We start from the raw sequence: 17,028 nt of genomic DNA, 5'->3' as shown, positions 1-17,028 counted from the left end.
TTCAAAGAAATTCCTTAAACACGATGAGTTTAATATAAATAATAAAAAAATAATTTCGGAATTTGCCGACGGAGTCTAAACGAAAGTTGTAGAGCGTAGTCTCACCTACGCGTGGATATAAAGACCATCGAAAACGGAGTCCGTATGAAGAAGATATGAATTTTTGAAGTTTAGTAAATAAATTATATATTTATTTAAGACAAAACTTCAAAAATGGTCCCTGTGGTTTTTGAAAATATCAATTTTAGTCCCTAAGTTCAAAAAACCTCACAGATGGTCCCTGTGGTTTCAAAACTTTTAACAAATGGTCCTTTTGGCTAACACCGTTAACATTTAACCGTTAAGTGAAGGGCATTTCAGTCATTTTACCACCACGGGGACCATTTATGAAGTTTGCCTTAATTTTTTTTTTAAAAAAAAGAAAAAAAATTATTTAATATTAAAGGGCCCCACCCCTCTCTCTCACTCTCTCTCTCTCTCTCTCTCTCTTTCGTAAGATCAAAAAACCCACCTACCCTATCATCTTCTTCCCATTCTTCACCTGCAACTGATGTAGGTATGGCCGGCTTAGCGAAAAACTGCAAGGGTTTGAAGAAATTCTCTTGTGGATCTTGAATGTTCGGTGCTAAAGGCATAAACGCCCTCCTCGATAGCTGTTCTTATCTCGAGGAGCTGTCTGTTAAACGATTAAGAGGCATCAACGACGGAGGAGCAGCGGAGCCGATTGGGCCAGGGGCGGCGGCTTCCTCGCTCAAAAGTATGTCTTAAGGAGCTATACAACGGCCATTTCTTCGGACCTTTAATTAGCGGTGCAAAAAAACTGAAGACGTTGAAATTGCTCCGATGCTTAGGCGATTGGGATAGGTTATTGGAGACGATAGCGACTGCAGATAGTTGTTTGGTTGAAGTTCATCTGGAGAGACTACAGGTAACCGATGTTGGGCTTTCATCCCTCTCTAATTGCTCCAAATTGGAAATTCTACACATCGTCAAGACACCAGAATGCATAAATACTGGGGTTGTCGCCATTGCTGAGCACTGTAACTACTTAAGAAAGCTTCACATCGATGGATGGAGAACAAACAGGATAGGAAACGAGGGTTTGACAGCGATTGCTAAACACAGTGTAAACCTTCAAGAACTTGATCTAATTGGGGTCAACCCTAACTCAGCAAGCCTAGAAGCAATCACTACAAACTATCAAAAACTAGAAAGATTAGCTCTATGTGGAAGCGAAACAATAACTGATGGGGAAATTTCAAGCATAGCATCAAAATGTGTTGCTTTGAAGAAGCTCTGTATAAAAGGGTGTCCAGTATCAGATGAAGGAATTGAAGCTTTTGCTTGGGGTTGTCCTAATTTGGTGAAGATCAAGGTAAAGAAGTGCAAGAATGTGACTAGTGAAGTGGGAGATTGGCTACGAGCTAGAAGAGGATCATTGGTGGTGAATTTGGATGTGTGTGAAGTTGAAACTGAAGCTGTAGATGCAATGTTTAAGAGAGAGAGAGAGAGATAGAGAGAGAGAGGGGGGGGTCGGGCCCTTTAATATTAAATAAATTTTTTTCTTTTTTAAAAAAAAAAATTAAGGCAAACTTCATAAATGGTCCCTGTGGTGGTAAAATGACTGAAATGCCCTTCACTTAACGGTTAAATGTTAACGGTGTTAGCCAAAAGGACCATTTGTTAAAAGTTTTGAAACCACAGGGACCATTTGTGAGGTTTTTTGAACTTAGGGACTAAACTTGATATTTTCGAAAACCACAGGGACCATTTTTGAAGTTTTGTCTTTATTTAATTCAAAATTCGGACCTTATCCGAAGAGGAGTCAGCGTCCTCATCCGGGTACGCGCTGCGTACCCCTGTACGCCCTGCGTACCTGAGAGACTTGGCCTCTGATCGTCCACGTCGCCCTATCCGACCCGTCCGACCCGTCCGAAGTATCCGACCCGTCCGACCCGCTGTCCCGTCCGACCCGCCGTCCCATCCGACCCGTCTCCCCAGCAACCCGTCCCATCCGACCCGCGTACCCAGCAACCCGTCCCATCCGAAGCCGAGGCAGTCGAGGCTTCGGTCATGCATGACGTACGCGTACGCGCTGCGTACGAGCGTACGCCCCACGTACCGAGGCAGTCTAGCCTTCCTATAAATAGGATGGGAGGGCTTCCGAGAAAAGGGCTCATTTCTCTCCTCTCTCTCACAACCTTGCCTCGTTTTCCGTGCCCGTTCAAACCCGAAGCTCTGGTCTTTTTGCTCAAGTCCCGAGGGTCGATTTTGCTCCCGAGATTTCCGAGAATCCCGAGGAAAATCCGTTTCCCGAGACGAAACTCTGCCCGGTTTTCCATCTCGCTATCTTCAAACTTTCAAGTGAGTTCATACCCCTTAATCTACCTTTTAAATATTCTTTAAATTCTTTTATATGCTTTCAAGGGGGGGATTACAAGTAAAACACACGAGTATTATCGTGTGTTACATAAAGAAACTCTTTTATATGCTTTTATATATCCAAATCACATGCGATTTACAAACTTTATAAGGAACTTTCATATATATAAAATATGTTAAAATAGCATTCTATCTTTTGAAATATACATTGTTGTAATGTATGTATAAACTAAACTTTTCTTAGATTATTCTTGTCTATCTTAGACTCTACACCAAAAATCTATGCTTTCATAAACAAGTGATTTCTTTTCTGGGTATTTCTAAACAAACAAGACACACTTTTAGAAAACTATAATAGGTATAGTTTTACGAACAAATTTCTAACCCTTATGTACTAGAAACATGAATTTCAAGAAGTTTACTTTCGTATACAAGAACAAACGTAACATTTTAACAAGTAGATCTGTTTTTATACCACGGTTTTGTGAGACACTAACTTCATATACGTTCGAGTACACATTTCAAGTCCTGTATTATATACCAGAATCCCTTGGAGGGGGAGCGTGGTGTTTGTATATAGATCTATACGGGCTTGACAACCCGCGCCCTGACTGTTAGCTGCAGTCCACCATTTGGGGTGACAAACGTCATAACATTCCAACGCCTGAAGAACGTTGTGTATAGGCATTCCGAGTCAATAGTATGGTTATAAAACTCACAAGGGGTATTAAAAATGCATTGATTTACAAGGTTTTCAAACTCATTGGTTATTTTACACCTACATACATTTTAGAAACAAACATTGGTCTTGAGTGAAGGCTACTATTATACTAGTAGAAAATATAGGATTTTCTAAACACAAACAAACAAAGACAAAACATTTCATTTCATTCAAACATTGTCATTTAAATACTTATGAAACTCACCAGCTTATATGCTGATCTACTCTTTCAAAATTTACTTGTATGTCCCAGGGAATCAGTAAATTTCAGGTATTCATTTTGCTTTTGATGAAGGGATGCTGCGGTGCCAGTTTAATCTCGTATTTTGACATCATATTGTAATTGGTTTTGAACATGTAACTTTTGACAAATGTAAACTTTCAATTATATATATGATGGTTGTATTGCTTTCTTTACTATGTATTCATTTGTTACGTTACTACATGAAGTCATCCGCCCCCGAACGTTTCCGCCGTTCAGGTTTGGGGGTGCGACATTCATGCCCTTAAACCCTTCCAAATCACTTCTATGGCTTAGATATGAATTATAGGACCTTGGTTTTAGCATTTGGACACTTGAAACATGATTTTTGGGGGATTTAGGTGAGTTTACGGCCAAGGCATGTGCTTGGGCCGTAAACTCCTCAAAACTTGGCATAAATCCAATTCTAAGGTGTTAGAAAGCCATCCAACACCACCAAAAGCCTTGGAATAAATCATAGGACCAACCAAAAATAGTTTAAGGGCCTTAAACACATCATTTGTGGGATTTCTAAGAGTTTACGGCCAAGGCTTGTTCTTGGGCCGTAAACTCCATAATTTATGGTGTTAGAATGCTAACTAAACACCCCTAAAGCCTTTAGATGAATTTTAGAAGCCCTTCTATGCAAGTTTTAGACCTTGAAACACCTTGTAGCACCTTATAGAATATTTTACGGCCATGAGAGGGGTCTCATGGGCCGTAAACTCCATAAAACCCTCAAATGTCCCATACAAACTCATTTCTAGGCTTGTGGGAATTTTTAGAATCACATGTGATTGATTTTAACACCTTAAAAACACTAAATCTTGGAGAATTGAGAGTTTACGGCCAAAGACCCCATGCCTAGGCCGTAAACTCCCTTATGTATTGTAAATGATGTTTTTAATTCAATCCAAGCCTTAAGAAAAATTAATCCAAGCATTTCTAAGTGTCCATATCCATTTATGACCCAAATTTGCACCATAAACCACCCTACCATGAGTTTACGGCCGTAAACTCATGGGGAATGGGTGTTTTGGACCAAAAACTCTTGTATAAGTTTATTCATGGGGAGTAAACTCAAGTCCCAAGTCCCTCACTTCAATTCCCGTCCTTAAATGCCACCCGGGTCCCTCCAAACACTTGTATCGAATTGTTTTCGCGACTTGAAGCAATTGTCCCTATCCAACAATCAATCTAAGTCCTAATTAGATACAAATGTGTATCTTTACATCATAATTAGGAACATCGTGTGTTTACAAGTTCCGGATCAACTCTTAGCATCCAAACCGTCTCATATCTCGTCCGGTGAGTTCATACCCCTACCCTTTTTCACTGTTTTTTAACTGTTTTCAGGGGGGGAATACAAGCAAAAGTACAAGTGTTTCTTGTACTTAAACTGATTTACAATTTAATGATTTTAGTTTCTAAATGTCATGATTTCCAAAGATTATGATAACTGATGTTTCGAATTCCAGGTTAATCGTAGATTTCTTTCGAAAAGTGTTTTGATCTACATTATCTTTTGTAAAAGAAATCATACTAATAATAACAAATATAACTAATAGGATAGAACGAATGCGAATACGGATATAACTAGGTACGAATACGAATACGAATAACGAATTCGAATACTAATACGAATACGAATAACGAATTTGAATACTAATAGGAGTACGAATACGAGTACTAATACGAATACGAATGTAATTTAGAACGAATATGTCTACGAATACGAATATGTCTATGAATACGAATACGTCTACGAATACGAATACGTCTACGAATACGAATACGTCTACGAATACGAATACGACGGCGAATACGAAATAACGCCTTTGGTTGACACTAAGACTTCGAATATACAGTTAATGTACTCCTTGAGTGTCACCAGAGTTTCGAATTTATTACGAAAATACTCCTCTGGACCTCTACTGAGTTTCGAATATATCCGCCTCAAAATGTCGACAGAGCTTCGAAATTTCAACTAAGTTAGTAGACTATAGTCATCCGATCGTAGAATAACTAAGGAAGTAGAATACATAATTAATACTATTGACATAGTAATTACTGGTATTTCGAAATCAGACTTAAGAACAAAACACCACACATAGGAAAATATGGGATTTTCCTGGGATAGCATCAAAATCAGTAACGAACCTGGATACAAATAGACAACTCAACATATAGGAAAATATGGGATTTTCCTGGGTAACACAACAGCACATAATCGAGTAAAGAAACAAATGAATAACTATAACTATAAGGAAAATGTGGGATTTTCCTGGAATGTCATAACTAACCGTTTTCGAATTTGTAACAAAGGATAACTAAACTGTTTTTGAATAAGAAAATATGGGATTTTCTTCATCAACAACTTTTCTCGAAACGTAAAGGAACTCGTCTTTTCAAAACTAAATTGCTTATGAACTCACCAGCTTTATGCTGATTTTCAAACTGCTTGTATTCTCAGGTCAACGTTAGACAGGTACACCGCAACCTTTTGGAGAAGATGGAGCGTCCCGAAGACTCGTCTTTACTTTTGTCTATATTACATATGTATAATACATGTACAACTTTACCTTCAATCAGATGTAAACAATATTATGTAATGTAATGTTTTGTGATTACTGCTTTACTATGTGCATTGGATTTGATACTCAACGTGGAGTCAACCCCGGGAACGTTTCCGCCTTTGGTTTTCGGGGTGTGACAGATTGGTATCAGAGCCCTTGTTTATAGTGAACTGGTATACCAAAGCTTACATGGTATAAGACTATAAATATTAAAGGTCCTAAGTGCTCTGAACTAAAAGTATCCTACAATATATAAGTATTTTCAAAAGTATTTAAGTATGCCGAGCCGTCGAAATCCGTAACTATAAGTAGAACAAAACATAAGTAAATGGGTGTTGTACATTGCGGTTAAACCTGGGCAGTTATGTAGTCATGTCTAGGGTCAATATAGCCTGGCCAACTGTATTCATTCGAGACACGACCAACATGTGCTTGGGAGTGACTGTGGCATGCGGCATACCTAAAACTTACCCAATATTCCAAACAACAAATCATCGCTGCAGCGAACCATGAAATACTATGGGAGTATTTCTCGAGCCGATCCTTTGCAGAAATCCTCGTATACGCGTTATTCCTTGATTATTCCTCTAGCGATAAAATGTTCTATCTTGATAACTCCTTTCTGCTTTATCGCTTTGTATGATGTTATATTTGCCCTGATGAGATATCTCCTGTCTCATATCTCTCGATTCAATTCAGAGGACTTATGGTCCTCTCTTTCCTGATCTTTTTAGATCAAGATGCCTCCAAGAAAGAGACCCAACTCAATGAACAACAACAATCCTCCTCCGCCACCACGTCCTATTCAAATCGATTTGGAAACACTTCAGGCAACCATTTCCGCTACTATATCAGCTCTCTTACCTCAACTGAACTCTAGGAGTTCGGGAGGTGAAACCCAAAACCCAGATGATAGCCAGGGACACCAAAAAGGGGGTTCCTATAAAGACTTCATGAACGCAAAACCGACCTTCTTCGATGGCACAGGAGGTGTCATTGCCTTAACCCGATGGTTCGAGAGAATCGAATCAATCTTTGAGATATGTGGCTGTTCGGAGTCTGATAGAGTCAAGTTTGCTGCCTGCACTCTCCTCGATAAAGCTTTGACTTGGTGGAACGGCCGAGTCAAATCCTTGACCTTATCGGTAGCTAATGCTATGGGATGGGAAGTAATGAAGGAACTCCTACGTGCGGAGTACTGCCCTCGAGGTGAAATCCAGAAGCTGGAAAACGAGCTATGGAACCTGAAGATGAAAGGTTCCGATATCGCCTCTTACACTTCAAGGTTTGATGACCTGGCACTCCTTTGTCCGGGAATGGTTACCCCGGAAAGCAAAAAGATAGAAAGATTCATCTGGGGATTAACCCAACCAACAAAGGGGAACGTTATAGTAGCAAAGCCAGATACATACGACAGTGCAAAGTGTCTGGCTCAAACTTTGATCGATCACAGTGATGTGCAGGAAGAAGCAGACACCACCCCCGAGCCCACAGAAAAGAGTGGTGAGAAAAGAAAGTTTTGGAAGAAGAAGAAGAGTCAATCTTCCCCAGAACTCTCAAAGAAACAGCAAATAGTGGCAGTCCACGCTGCCACTATCCCTGCTGTTGTTTCTGTTGTCAATTCAACGTCTCAAGCACCTGTCACCGGATATGCTGGTATCCTCCCATGGGTGCAACCATTGTAGTTACCACCATCGCATCCCTGGCCCTTGTCGTGCAAAGTTTTGTAGAAGCTGTGGCCAGGAAGGTCACCTCGCACGAACCTGCAAAACCCCAACCCCGTCAACTAGTCAGGCTTCCGGAGCAGGTATCGGTCAAACCTGCTATAGTTGTGGAGAGGTCGGACACTATAAGCGAAATTGTCCGAAGACAGTAACATCTGGCAACACCGGGAGAGTCCTAACCATGGGACAAGAAAGAACAGTCGCCGATCCCACCGTTGCTACAGGTATACTTCTCTTTGATAAATCTTGTGCCCGCAATCCTTCTCGATTCTAATGTGGTAAAAATTTGCTAATCGTTCATTCAAATATCTATCTAGACTAAATCCTTCACATGTAATCAAAATGTGCACTGTCTAGACGACTAACTAGTGAGATAGAGAACACTAACTTCGTACCTATAGATTGAATCCTCAGTCCGGAGGACTATTCTGTTCCATTCAATTTAAAAAGGGGAAACTCTCCATGAAAATACTTTGATGCTATGTGTAACATGATATGACCGAGTTTCATTCATGTTGTTATCCTTGATTTCAAAAGGGTCGCTCGTCTAGATCTTTCCTCGGCCCTGTTCTCGTGATCTTCGGCATCAAACTTTCATATCATTCTATGTCTTAGAACTCAAAAGTTTTTCCTAATGTGAATTACCACGCATCCCTCGTTTCTGTGATTATTGAGAAACGGGAAGTAACAGTTCTTTCCTCTCAATGTCTATCCCGAAGGATTCCCGGGAGTTTCTTTCGAACGTCTAGTTTAGTCTCACATCTGACCCTCCGAGATCTTTGTAGAAATCGGTTCTATAACCCTTAGATTTCGGATACCCTTAGAACTTGATAACATCTATCTAGATCACCACGTCTCAAATCCTTAGAAGCGTCTGCCCAACGAAACCTTAGTGATTCCTTGAGGAAACCGAAGTCGTCCAGGGTTGAAACCTCCATGAGAAAACAGATTGCTATCGTAGATTGTGAGAGTCAATGTGCGAAACAAAGACACGTCCTACTAATGAGAATTCGTTAGAACGCCCAGTAGAGACCAAATTCCACTTGGGAAAGTGAAGATCCAAAGCAACAAATCTATTCGTGTCTCATTCCAATCCATGATCTGTATCTTATTCTTTGAATTTCGGGACGAAATTCCCTCTAACGGGGGGATAATGTAACAACCCGAAGTTGTTCATCGCCGAAAACCCATTCTACCCGTATAACTCGTCAGAAATCGAAATGTCCCAATATCATTTTTGGGTTTAGTTAGTAAAATTTATATGTTTATTTTAACTCAATGAGTGTCCCATCCATTTAGGAACTCAAGAAATCAGCCCAAAAACATTGTTACATGAGTTTTAGAAACGTCCCCGCCGGGTGACGGAAACTCAATCGGGTGCGACCTAAAGCATCGTTTAAGGCCGGTATCGGGTAGAATTCCACCGTGTACAAGTTTTAGGAACTATATAAACATGTTTAACCTCTCATTTGAAGCTTTTTCCTTCTTTCTCTACTCTCTCTCTAACCTCTCTCCTAAATCCAAAGATTAAGGGTCCAAAACTCAATTTTAAGGCCTCAAATCCTTAAGGTACCTTCCTAGCCTTAATCTATAGCATATTTGGCCTCCAAATTTGACATTTAATCATGAAATAGGACATCATATGTGAGTTTACGGCCCAGGAGGCTGCCTAGGCCGTAAACACCATTTTGAAGGGTTTTTAGCCCTTAAACTCCTTCCTAAACTCATTTGGACTTTAGATATGGCAAAGGGACTTCAAGATATGGACTTAGAACATTTAAAACTTTGATTTTGAGCCATTTGAATGAGTTTACGGCCAAGGCATAAGCTTGGGCCGTAAACTCATGTAAATAGGGTTTTTCATGCCCTTAAACCCTTCCAAATCACTTCTATGGCTTAGATATGAATTATAGGACCTTGGTTTTAGCATTTGGACACTTGAAACATGATTTTTGGGGGATTTAGGTGAGTTTATGGCCAAGGCATGTGCTTGGGCCGTAAACTCCTCAAAACTTGGCATAAATCCAATTCTAAGGTGTTAGAAAGCCATCCAACACCACCAAAAGCCTTGGAATAAATCATAGGACCAACCAAAAATAGTTTAAGGGCCTTAAACACATCATTTGTGGGATTTCTAAGAGTTTACGGCCAAGGCTTGTTCTTGGGCCATAAACTCCATAATTTATGGTGTTAGAATGCTAACTAAACACCCCTAAAGCCTTTAGATGAATTTTAGAAGCCCTTCTATGCAAGTTTTAGACCTTGAAACACCTTGTAGCACCTTATAGAAGAGTTTACGGCCATGAGAGGGGTCTCATGGGCCGTAAACTCCATAAAACCCTCAAATGTCCCATACAAACTCATTTCTAGGCTTGTGGGAATTTTTAGAATCACATGTGATTGATTTTAACACCTTAAAAACACTAAATCTTGGAGAATTGAGAGTTTACGGCCAAAGACCCCATGCCTAGGCCGTAAACTCCCTTATGTATTGTAAATGATGTTTTTAATTCAATCAAAGCCTTAAGAAAAATTAATCCAAGCATTTCTAAGTGTCCATATCCATTTATGGCCCAAATTTGCACCATAAACCACCCTACCATGAGTTTACGGCCGTAAACTCATGGGGAATGGGTGTTTTGGACCAAAAACTCTTGTATAAGTTTATTCATGGGGAGTAAACTCAAGTCCCAAGTCCCTCACTTCAATTCCCGTCCTTAAACGCCACCCGGGTCCCTCCAAACACTTGTATCGAATTGTTTTCGCGACTTGAAGCAATTGTCCCTATCCAACAATCAATCTAAGTCCTAATTAGATACAAATGTGTATCTTTACATCATAATTAGGAACCTCGGGTGTTTACAAGTTCCGGATCAACTCTTAGCATCCAAACCGTCTCATATCTCGTCCGGTGAGTTCATACCCCTACCCTTTTTCACTGTTTTTAACTGTTTTCAGGGGGGGGGGAATACAAGCAAAAGTACAAGTGTTTCTTGTACTTAAACTGATTTACAATTTAATGATTTTAGTTTCTAAATGTCATGATTTCCAAAGATTATGATAACTGATGTTTCGAATTCCAGGTTTATCGTAGATTTCTTTCGAAAAGTGTTTTGATCTACATTATCTTTTGTAAAAGAAATCATACTAATAATAACAAATATAACTAATAGGATAGAACGAATGCGAATACGGATATAACTAGGTACGAATACGAATACGAATAACGAATTCGAATACTAATACGAATACGAATAACGAATTTGAATACTAATAGGAGTACGAATACGAGTACTAATACGAATACGAATGTAATTTAGAACGAATATGTCTACGAATACGAATATGTCTATGAATACGAATACGTCTACGAATACGAATACGTCTACGAATACGAATACGTCTACGAATACGAATACGACTGCGAATACGAAATAACGCCTTTGGTTGACACTAAGACTTCGAATATACAGTTAATGTACTCCTTGAGTGTCACCAGAGTTTCGAATTTATTACGAAAATACTCCTCTGGACCTCTACTGAGTTTTGAATATATCCGCCTCAGAATGTCGACAGAGCTTCGAAATTTCAACTAAGTTAGTAGACTATAGTCATCCGATCGTAGAATAACTAAGGAAGTAGAATACATAATTAATACTATTCACATAGTAATTACTGGTATTTCGAAATTAGACTTAAGAACAAAACACCACACATAGGAAAATATGGGATTTTCCTGGGATAGCATCAAAATCAGTAACGAACCTGGATACAAATAGACAACTCAACATATAGGAAAATATGGGATTTTCCTGGGTAACACAACAGCACATAATCGAGTAAAGAAACAAACAAATAACTATAACTATAAGGAAAATATGGGATTTTCCTGGAATGTCATCACTAACCGTTTTCGAATTTGTAACAAAGGATAACTAAACTATTTTTGAATAAGAAAATATTGGATTTTCTTCATCAACAACTTTTCTCAAAACGTAAAGGAACTCGTCTTTTCAAAACTAAACTGCTTATGAACTCACCAGCTTTATGCTGATTTTCAAACTGCTTGTATTCTCAGGTCAACGTTAGACAGGTACACCGCAACCTTTTGGAGAAGACGGAGTGTCCCGAAGACTCGTCTTTACTTTTGTCTATATTACATATGTATAATACATGTACAACTTTACCTTTAATCAGATGTAAACAATATTATGTAATGTAATGTTTTGTGATTACTGCTTTACTATGTGCATTGGATTTGATACTCAACGTGGAGTCAACCCCGGGAACGTTTCCGCCTTTGGTTTTCGGGATGTGACATTTTCCAAGATGAAATTAATTATTGGTGTGTTTGGGTATAAAATTCCAAGATTACAAGTGATTTGTGCTATGGTATAAACTTGAGTTACATGTATTTTTCTTCCGAGAGAATAAACTGGAGATATGTCAGGTGTATATTATGGACCAGACAACATCCTCATTCAAATCTTTTTGATTTATGTATAGAGCAACATGGGAATAATCAATAGTCAAACAAAAAAAATTCTATCAAACACTAATTACTTATTGCTTTTGGAGACAACAGTGCAACCAGGGAGTACCACCTCCTTGTGCAGCGAGTGTCTTTGAAGCTCCATTCACCTTGCGACACATCAGCCGAGTCTCACATGCATTTGAAGTACAACCTTCAAGTTTATTGATGGTTATTTCATTTGAGAGACACATGTTCCATCTGTTGACTTATACCCACTCCAATGTTCTGACCACCTACATGATTAAACCATATGCCACATGTTTTAGCTCTTGTCCACTCATTTAATGATTTAGAGTAAATTACTGAAATCGTCCCTATGGTTTAGTTAAAATTGCACGCTTGGTCCCTAACTTTTTTTTTGCACTTGGATCGTCCCTGTGGTTTGATTTTGTTGCGTTTTTCGTCCCTATGGTTTGGTAAAAATTGCATGTTTGGTCACTAACTTTATGTATGTAAGGGACGAAAAATGCAACAAAATCAAACCACAGGGACGAAAAACGCAACAAAATCAAACCACAAGGACGATCCGAGTGCAAAAAAAAACGGACCAAACATGCAATTTTGATTAAACTAAAGGGACAATTTCAGTAATTTACTCTAAAATCAATTTCTTATAAATAATCAATTGTATCAAGTTGTTGTTAGTGTGACCCTGATGATCATATGTTATTTAGCAATATCATTTTAATATGACTCTTGAGCATACTAAACTTTTCAGATAGATCCGGATGGAGTATGGATTCACCTTAGAAAAAGGTTTGGACATAGATTGGGTTGGAAGGGTCCGAACTTGGATCTAATGGATCCAAAATGGATTCACATTGGATTCAAAATTGAACTGGTTGGGTCAGGGAATTAAAACAGATGCGACAAAAGTAAATGGAATGTAGGTGGGTGGGGTCATCTCAGAAGTCACATGCAACAAACGGAAAATGAGAATAGTCATAAAGCATTGAGTAAATTACTGAAATCGTCCCTGTAGTTTGGTCAAAATTGCACGTTTGGTCCCTAACTTTTTTTTGCACTCGGATCGTCCCTGTTGTTTGATTTTGTTGCGTTTTTCGTCCTTGTGGTTTGATTGTGTTGCATTTTTCGTCCCTTACATACATAAAGTTAGGGACCAAACATGCAATTTTTACCAAACTATAGGGACAAAAAACGCAACAAAATCAAACCACAGGGACGATCAAAGTGCAGAAAAAAAAAGTTAGGGACCAAGCGTACAATTTTGACCGAACCACAGGGACGATTTCAGTAATTTACTCTTGATTTTAATAAATATTCATAAACCCTTATAATAAATTGGGAAAATATTTATTTTAAGGAAATAATTATTTTACAATACAAGTAACACATTACTTCATAATGTATGAATTAATAAGTCATGTACAACATTTTGGACTAGTTGAGTCTTTTGTCTTTTACCTAAAGACAAAGTTTATATTTTATAAACTCTGGGTTTATAAAATTTAAACTATTTGTCTTCTTTTGAGAGCATGGCTTTTGTATTTGATTAATGCAAAAGTAACCACCCTAAGAAACTTGATTGATGACTTAGGGTCATGGTAGTCTTAAAATTGTAAATACCTCATGGTTAAAGACCATGCTTTATGGCTATAAAAGGTTGAAGCTTGCACTTGTATTATACACACCTTTTGGCTTGCATTTTTGCCCAAAAATTCGTGAGCTTCTTCATCCTTTCTCCATCTCTTCTTTACCTTTGAGTTCTTGAAGGAATTGTTACTTTTTTTTCTCTCTTGGAATATATACTTGGGTATTTTGTTCCAAGCTTAAGAGTTAACATAAGAACTAGCGTTCTAATCAAGTTGGGATATTGTTGGTGTCTCCAGGGTTCGTCCTCACTCCATCAACTTCCAAGCCTCCCCTAGAGGACTCAAAGTGCTTCAAGGGTTGTTACCACTTCTTCCTTCTATGGTGGTGTCTTAAATCTTTCTTATATACTTGCAAGATGATCCTTGGTGGGTGATATTTTCATTTTATTTTATAAAACTCAAGTCTTCCGTTTGCCATTATTTGTAGTTTTTGAAACTAAGTTTTAAATAAAACCCAACAATTGGTATCAGAGCCACCTTGCAAGTTTGGTTAGATTTTTGATTTATGGATATCTTAGTTTTTGGAGAATATGGATAACTTGTTTTTGTATAAAAACAAGTTCATACATATTTCTTTGACAACTTTATAATTGTTATTTTATGTGATAAAACTTATATGCATTTTTGTCACTTAAAGTTGTCTTAGAAAAACAAAGGTTGTTTTATGTTTATATGTGTTTAAGAGTACATAAACAAGCCTTGGACCATTTGTGTTGTTGTTTGTGTGATTTGGTTGAAAATGGTTTGTAATATTCTTTTATTCATAAAGTATGTAATAAAAGTAGCTAGTTTTTATTCTTGTTATTTTTATGTGATTTGGTTGAAGATGGAGGCCATTTCTTGAAGAACCATAGAGAGCCCCAGTTTTTATAAAGATTTTAAAAAAGTTCATAAATTTTATAAAGTTTTTATATAATTGCAACAAAGTTGGTTGTCAATGCAAGTGGGAGCTTGAAGATCAGTAGAAGAAAAAGTTGTAATATTTGACCCCTTTGTCCCTTAGGAAGTACTTACCACTTTTGTGTTGGCTCACAATAGTTTTATATAGTTTAAGGCTTGTTTATGCCAAATGCATGCCTGTGTTGTTATTTTTCAAGTAAATATTTTGTGTGGTTGATAACTTAGTTTTTCACAAACTCAAACTATTTTTAACAAAAATAAACATCATATGGAGTATGGATTTCAGAAGGTAAAATATGGACATAAGATGTAACATATTCTAGCAATAAAATTATTAATTACGACAACTTTTGAAATATTGAATTATTGGTGTAAAAATCATGTTTTTATAACTTATTCAAGCTCCAAAGTATTATTTAATGAAATTAAGTTTTATTAAACAATATTTAAAAGGTTCTACATGGATCAAACACAAACTTAAAACTAGTTATTAATTTTAAAATTGAACCAAGCCGAAATATAAAACTAGGTTTTTTTATAAGAACCTTAAAAGTGATTTTTTTAGAAAAATTGATAACATGACATATTGGATGCATGCAATTGACATTATATCACATGTTTTAAATAGAATAATAAAACATACAAATCCCTTTTTTCAAAATGCATGTCTATGCCATCCAATTTTACAAACATTTGCACATTACTTGTATAATGTTAGTGGGATAAAGGATACCTAACCATTAGTATTATCTTTAGATGGGCAAAGTATTTTTGCGATTTCTATAACCAAGTTATCGACTAATTGTACAAGTTTCTCTAATTGGATGACTTGATTGGAAATCTCTTGTGATAAAGGTCACATAAGCAAGAGTATTCCAAGGCATAGATGAGGCCAAACATGTCAAATAAACAAATGGATTGTTAAGGGTCTTAGAAATATATGATATACAAATGGAGTAACTAATACAAGTTATTTACCTTGTTAAAATTGGGTAAATTGGATAAAGGATACCTAACCTTTTATTTTATTTGTAACTTAGATCCTAGACTTTAAATAAATAATGTTTTAGGAAACAAAAGGGGTATTATTATTTAAAAAATTGAATACTAAATGAAAACTTTGTTAAATTTTTGTAGATGGCTCCACCAGTTACTGTAACTCATCACCCAATGAACATTTAGTTAATTCTTGAGAAAGATAAGCTCAACCACTCCAACTTTTTGGACTGCCACAAAAATTTAAGAATTATTTTGAAACAAGAAAAAAAGACTATGTCCTTGAAAACGAAACCTCTGATGAACCAGCTGCTCTCCCAAAGGTTGCACATGATGCATGGCTAAAGCATATAGATGATTCACTTGATGTTTCATGTCTCATGCTTGCCTCTATGGTTATCGATCTTCAGTGGGATCTGGAACACTACACTGCCTTTGACATGATTAAACATCTCAAGGAGATGTTTGGAAAACAAGCTAGAACCGAAAGGTTTGAATTTGTGAGAGCACTTCGTGCCATGAAAATAGAGGAGAATGTGAATGTGAGCAAACATGTTCTCAAGTTGAAAAGCTACATGGATCAATTGGCGAGATTGGGCTCTTCATAACCACAAGACTTGGCTACAGATATCATTCTGAACTGTTTGCCAAAGTCTTACAATGCTTTCATCATGAGTTATAACATAAATGGGTGGGAGAAATCTATCTCTGAGTTGCACGGGATGCTAAAAACTGTAGAGATGAATATCCCAAGTAAAACTACCCAAGTGCTCATGATTAGGGAAGGAAAAGTCAAGAAGAATAAAGGTAAGAACTTCAAGGGAAACCCACAAGCTGGCAAGGGAAAAGGGAAGAAAGCTCCTCAAGACCCACCCCCCCCCCAAGAAGAAGGAAAAGGTTGCCAAAGATGACACATGCTTTGAGTGTGGAGATGTCAGGCATTGGAAAAGGAATTGTCCTAAGTACCTTGCATTGTTGAAAAACAAAAAGGTCGGGGAAGGCCCTTCAGGTATATCCATTTTCATGATTGAAATGGCATTATTTACTTTTTCATCTAACACTTGGGTGTTAGATACTGGTTGTGGAACTTATATTTGTAAAAGAAATTGTCCTAAGTACCTTGGACAGTTGAAAAACAAAAAGGTCGGGGAAGACCCTTCAGGTATATCCATTTACATGATTGAAATGGGATTATTTACTTTTTCATCTAACACTTGGGTATTAGATACTGCTTGTGGAACTCATATTTGTAATTCGTTGCAGCGGTCCGAAAGAGTAAGGAACTGAAAGCAGATGAGATGGTATTACATGTCGGCAATGGAGCACATGTTGTAGTCTAAG

The 17,028-nt window shown here is 37.6% G+C and overlaps 1 pseudogene; it reads left to right on the top strand.

The window, feature by feature from the left end:
• The first annotated feature begins 386 nt into the window (after positions 1–386).
• LOC145059583 (F-box protein SKIP2-like) lies at positions 387–16,295 on the top strand (annotated as a pseudogene).
• The last annotated feature ends 733 nt before the right edge of the window (positions 16,296–17,028 follow it).

This window comes from Lactuca serriola, chromosome 6, assembly GCF_051521515.1.
Source record: "Lactuca serriola cultivar US96UC23 chromosome 6, Lser_US96UC23_V15, whole genome shotgun sequence".
NCBI classification, from domain to species: Eukaryota; Viridiplantae; Streptophyta; class Magnoliopsida; order Asterales; family Asteraceae; genus Lactuca; species Lactuca serriola.
Note: the sequence above shows the minus strand (reverse complement) of the source record. Positions and strands in the feature narration are given on the sequence as shown.